Genomic DNA, 6,688 nt, shown 5'->3' on the forward strand with positions numbered 1-6,688 from the left:
TACCCGTGGATATTTTGATTAATTTTTTTTAGTTTACCTAGGTTTCGATGCCAATAATGGTATCTTCTTCAGAACAAAAATTAAATTATTTTGAGGGCCAAACGTTGGCCATGTCACAGAATAAAACTAATACAGAATAAAGACGCATAATCATAAGATTATGTCTGTCAATACTAGAAACAGCCGCGCGGGATTAGCCGAGCGGTCTAGGGCGCTGCAGTCATGTACTGTGCGGCTGGTCCCGGCGGAGGTTCGAGTCCTCCCTCGGGCATGGGTGTGTGTGTTTGTCCTTAGGATAATTTAGGTTAAGTAGTGTGTAAGCTTAGGGACTGATGACCTTAGCAGTTAAATCCCATACGATTTCACACACATTTGAACTTTTGAACTAAAAACAATAAGAAAAACGTAGACAGAGCTACGCCGGGCCAGGAATAACCATATGATTATGCGTCTTTATTCTGTATTAGTTTTATTCTGTGACATGGCCAACGTTTGGCCCTCAAAATAATTTAATTTTTGTTCTGGAGTAGATACCATTATTGGCATCGAAACCTAGGTAACCCTAAAAAAATGCCTCGCAACTGAAGGCAGAACTTCTCATTGTTTGTGACATACTGTTGAGCCACAAGAGTTCCCTCAGTCATAACTACTCCCCACATTGTGACGCTAGGAGTAACACCGCTGCGCCTCTCCAAAACGTTGGAAGAGTGGGTCGTGTACCGAAATCGCCACCATACTAATATTGGGTAGTTCAGAACCGCGATTCATTGCTGAACACAATGCGACGCCATTGATCTGCAGTTCATGCTTCCCAGCCACAGCACCACTCCAAACACAATCGTCTGTGTTGGGATGGTAATTCCACAGTCCGGCTGCTGCTAGTCTCTGACCAATAATGTGGCATGTCACAGGATGTTGCAGGGGGTCCATTATTGTTCTCGGATGGCAGGCGCAGATGTGAAGGGGTTACGATGTGCTAGCAGCCATTTGTGGTCGATAGATAAACCCTGACGAAGAACCAACGCGGTTTCCGGGAAACCGCCTCTCTGATGCGCAGACTGCTTTATTCACACACGACTTGCAAGCAGTAGATGTAGGTGAACAGGTACTTTCCGTCTTCTAGATTCCAAATGGCTATTGACATTGAACTATACCGTTCACTGTTAACCAAGATAAGGTCATACTGAGTATCTCCGCAGGTATGCGATGAGTTCAGTTATTTTATTAACTGACAGAAGTTGATATGGTGTACTGGACGGCGAATATTCAACAGAAATGTAAAAACCATCGTACGTACCCCAAGGAAGCGTATTAGCACGCCTTGTGTTTTTAAGGACGAGGAGGAGATTAGTGTTTAACGTCCCGTCGGCAACGAGGTCATTAAAGACGGAGCGCAACAAGCTCGGATTAGGGAAGGATTGGGAAGGAAATCGGCGGTGCCCTTTCTAAGGAACCATCCCGGCTTTTGCCTGAAGCGATTTAGAGAAATCACGGAAAGCCAAAATCTGGATGGTCATACGCGGGTTTGAACCGTCGTCCTCCCGAATGCGAGTCCAATGCCCCGCCTCATTCGGTTTGCATTTTCAGTATATATAAACGATTTATCTGATAACATCAGCAACGCGACAAAATTGTTGGCTGGTGAGGCTTTTGTGTACAGGAAAGTATCATTATCGGACCATCATAAGTAAATGCAGAAAGACTTGAGAAAGTTTTTCATTTGGTGTAATGAATGACAGCTCTCTTCAAATGTGGATGAAAGCAAGACAATGCTAATAAAAGACTGAAATAACTCAACGGTATAAGATTACAAGGTTAATGGTGAAAAATGTCAACAACGTCACAGCGCCTAAATATTATGATCTAGTAGTAAGGTGTTACTGTATACGAATGGGAAGAACACGTAAAATCTGTAATAGGTGAGGTGAGAGGAAGACTCAGAGTTATTGGTAGGGTTCTGCGAAACTGCTGTGCATTCGTAAAGAAAATAGGGTACAAGACGCTAGTGCTACCAATGCAAGAGTATTGTTCCAGAGTTTCGAGTTGTTATCAAGTGAATAGGACGGCAATCATAAAAAGATTTCACATACGTGTTGTCAGGTTCGTAACAGGTCGGTATAACCCATACTAAAATGTAACCGAAGTGCTCAGGGAACTTAAACAGGAATGTTAAGAAGAAATACGATGTTGCTCTTGTTAATCCTGATTGGTGACATTCAGAGAATCCGTATTAGAGGAAGATCGTGCAACAGTTCTGCTGCCACCACCTTACGATGTGTGTCTGAAAAGTTCGGTGAATGGTCTCGGAAAATAAAGGGAACAAAAGTTACTAACAAAATACCTTTACTGGCCTTGAGAGTAATCACAATTATCTGCAACACACTTCTGACAACGGTTGTAAAGGTGTTGGAAACTGTCAGCAAACACTTCTTATGCAATCGCTCGAATCACTGTGGTCACGCATTGTTGGATTTCCGTATCATTACAAGAGGTAAGATCTGGTGTTGCCAATACGATCCAGAGACCAAGCGACAATCAGTGGCATGGTGTTCATCGCCTTCCCTGCATTAAAAAAAAAAACGGCTGAAAATATCCGAGATTAAGAGGATGTTGATCGTCTTTTTCGACAGCAAGGGCTTGATCCATGATGAATTTCCACCCGAGGGAGGACGATGAACTCCATTTCACTGACTGTCGTTGGTCTCCGGATCGTATTGATGGTGCCAGGTCTCATTTCCTGTAATGACGCGGATACGCAACAACGCGTGAACACGATGTTTCGAGCGTGAATGGTGTACGACAGAAAACCGCTGTTAAGTAACCTTCGCTACTGTTTTTTATGAATCAGGCTTCGCGTGAAGATCACGGGTAGGAAATTCTTCGAAACGTTGCGACAACACGATAACGCGATTCGGCTGATACCACGAGAAGATTTCATGAATGAAATTCGACAAGAAATCCTGCATTGCCATACTTTTGTTTTTAAAATTTACACACTTTTGCATGCGTTGGAATCAGTTCTGCAAACATTATTTCGACTATAGTGACAATACTTCAAAATCATGGTCTTGGAGCTATTGAGAAACTTCCTGAGGCGATGGAAATTTTATTGTCTGACAAAAGAAGTCTTTTGGAGATAATTCAAATGATTATATGTTGTGAAAATTTCAACAGCTTTCTCCGTCAAATAGTCATTTGTTGAAGTGTTGTGTTACAGTTGACACTGTAAAGATGCGGAGTGGTACGAGACTTCCGTTGTCTTTCCTGAGGCCATCGATGATTTCTGGCAAAAGTATCCATCTTCTACTAAATGTTCTTAAATCCTCCAAGTCAAGAGTAGCGTCACCAAAGAAACACGAGGCAATTTTCTCTAAACAGCTCGCGAATGAACGCCTTTTGTTGGTTCCAGTTTACGGAATACCGTAACAGTTAACTGATGCTTAGTTTCTGGCTCGTACGAATACATCTAATTTTCGTCTTCTGTTTCGATGTTTTACACGGGTTTTGGATTTACTAGGTCGAAGTTTTTGAGCATTCAATCGATATAAATGATCATACTTAATCCAATGCACAGTAGTCTTTGATATGCCTATACATGTCGTTAAGCAAACATAAAAGATGTGGCGCAACCCCGTGACCGGACTATCGCCCAAAGTGCAAGTAGAGCGCATTCTTTCTGTTCGACGTGGCATTGGAAGGGGGAGGGGGGTCGGTTCCTCGCCGCGACCGCCTTTTACCCCCGTGAGGGATCCCTGGTACTTAAGGATACCATATCTAACTGGGACCTCGTCGGGACACTCTGAATGGGGGTGTAGAAATCAAGTAAAATTTTATTTCATATAATTACTTTTTATTTAGGAAACAATTACATGGAACTTATTGCGGCAGAAGTAGTCGGTACACCACATTTCTCGCACTATTTCACCTTTTTCAGCAAGTCTTTTTCCCTTTTACGTATTAATAAAACTCCATGCATGTCAGGCTGCAGCTAAAGTGTCACTGTAAGATTGATTTCACAATACCTGACAGCAGTCGATTTGTTTCATCAGTTCACTGGGCCTACATCAGAAAATCTCTTTCCACAATGGCGTTGTGTGCGGGAATAGAAAACAAATACTCGCATAATTTTAGCAGTCTGCATTTCTGTTCAGGATTTTCGTTTTACTTAAGAAAGTAAATCCACATTTCTTCCACAGAGTTTCGTTCTTCCGAGGCACGCTTGGTTTCTAGAAAGCTCTTCGGATACATATATCCCTGAAAACAACTGTCGCCTGAAATCTTGACACAGTTGTTAGTCAAGTATATAACAGTGTCCTCAATCATCACCCAATCTGGGGTTTCAGATAGAGTCATCCAATCAAATACTTGACATTCATTAAGAGAAATTGCACATTTCTCTAAGTAATGAAATGCTATGGTATGGAAAGCCATTGTTCCCTCCTCATATTTCGAAGTCAAATTAACTATTGCTTGGTTAGGGTTCTCGTTCTTTAATTTGCTCACATTCATCTTGGTTTGCATACCAATAAAAATGGCAGTATTCAGACATCTTTGAGTGTCGATTAATACATTTCTTATTTTAATTATCGAGACTTTCAACTTCCCCACGCTTTTTAATTTTTTTTTTCAAACAGAGCCAAGGTTGTCTGCAGAAAAATTAAGAGAATTTCACTGATCCAACAACCGAAAAAATCTGAAATTATTTCAGGTGGTCTGTCTTCGGCTTCCAAAAATTGTTTTTATCGAATCCAAAACTTAAGAATTCTCTCAACTGCTGGCATTAACGACAGCCATCTTGTTTTTGAGTGAGATAGAATAGTCTGATAATTGACGTCAAAATATAAGATGAACTTCTTTAACTTCTCTGCCTTGCCGTATATATTGAAAAATAATTAAATATTTTCATAATGATTATTTCAATGTCCACTGTTAAGAATCAGCAGCGATTCATACAGTATTGTGGAAAATATGGGAAGAGCATCCAATTCCTTCTACATTATTTCCTAGTTGTGCTTTAATTTGTTGAAACACAATCTGCTGGCCGCTTCGATTATGCCTTTCGAAGTTGGTATTGGTACTGTCTCTACAAAAAGCAATTAATTTATGTTATGGAATTTGCAGTTGTCTTAAAGTTTCGAGACAGAACTTTGCAATTGTCTCCGATGTTTCGTTATTCAGTGAGTAAAACTTCAACAGCTTCCTTTGGATTCAGTCAGTTTCAGTAAAGTATTAAGTAATTAAAGGAAACACCATTTCAGCATTTAAGTTCGATGCGCTGGTGCCTATGGTGTAAAATGAAACTTCTTGCAATTGTTTTGTGCATTTGGACACGGAGTGTTGTGCGAGAATATATTTAGTAATGGCTGTAGCTCTGGTACTGGCTTTGCGGCGACTTTGGAGTCAGGATACATTGCGGTATTCTGTTTTACTGAACAGTCAAGAGAACTAAAGGATTTATGATGCTTGACAATTTTATAAGCTATTGTTAGTTCTGCAGCAGCAACGAGCAATTCATCCTGGGTATCTTCTGTAATCAGGAATGTAGAAATAGTCTTTGATATCGATGCTACCGCGAATCTATGTATGATTCTTCGTACAAGTGTGATACCTGACATTTGTCTCACCTCCATGAGTTACTGAGATTAAACTGCTACAAATCTCACACAACGTTTCCTAATCTTTACGTCGTTTCTTGACAAAAGATCACTCTTTTGTATAATCATCCGAAAGGTGACACTTTCTCTTTCCATCCTTAGGCATTTTCGTAAGCTATAGTAAGTTTATTAGACGGTAAACAGTCTACAATAACACTTTAGTCATAGAAGTACACGTCACTGCACACTTCACGCCCTATATACCTGCAGCAAATGCTTCAGACATTATTTGCACTCGTTGTTAGAAAGAATCGTCTTATCAGATCGCTATTCAAATGGGAACAGCCCGATTTTTCCGCGTGGCGCTGCTTAAATAGTTCTAGCCCCGTACTACTGAAGACGTCAGATATTTTCTCGAATGATGGCGCTAGATCTAGTAGGCGCTCGCATCGTCGGTACGGGATACGCAATTTGCAATTGTGTCTGTGAGACGACCTTATCAACATAAACTTGTTGACGGCGAATAAAACTAATTGAGGCTGCGTTTACATGTTGTGCTGAAAGATGGCGTTACTTCAGTACTTGAGCCAAGCTCGTAACAATATATTGCGAAATTAGGACAAAACTGGGTATTGTCGGAATGTCGGGACAAGAAGGTCCATAACAGTGATACATCGAGATGATGGCAACCCTACTGGAACTCTTTCTGAAAGCAGGCAGAGTGGGTCTAGGGCCGTTCTGGATGAACTAGAACAAGGAAAAATCCCCACTTCTATCCAGGGCTGAGCCCGAAACCTCCGGAACCCGCCTGATTACCACGACCACTTACGTGACACGCTGAACTTGTTGGTCATGCAGCCGATTTTTTATCTTTTTTGAACAACAGGTTTTTTTAGGCCTCCGCCAAGTTTATCGCTGACGGAAGAACGATCATAATGAAATTCTGCAAGCCAGTTACATACGACCCTTTCTGAAGATGATTGATTACAATAAGCTGAACCAAGATATTCGAGGTCTTGTTAAGTTAGGCCTTTAGGCTTTCACGAAAATCACACTGGAGCATCGAAAGGAAGCGTTTTAATTGTCACAACTGT

The sequence above is a fragment of the Schistocerca piceifrons genome, chromosome X (assembly GCF_021461385.2).
Source record: "Schistocerca piceifrons isolate TAMUIC-IGC-003096 chromosome X, iqSchPice1.1, whole genome shotgun sequence".
NCBI classification, from domain to species: domain Eukaryota; kingdom Metazoa; phylum Arthropoda; class Insecta; order Orthoptera; family Acrididae; genus Schistocerca; species Schistocerca piceifrons.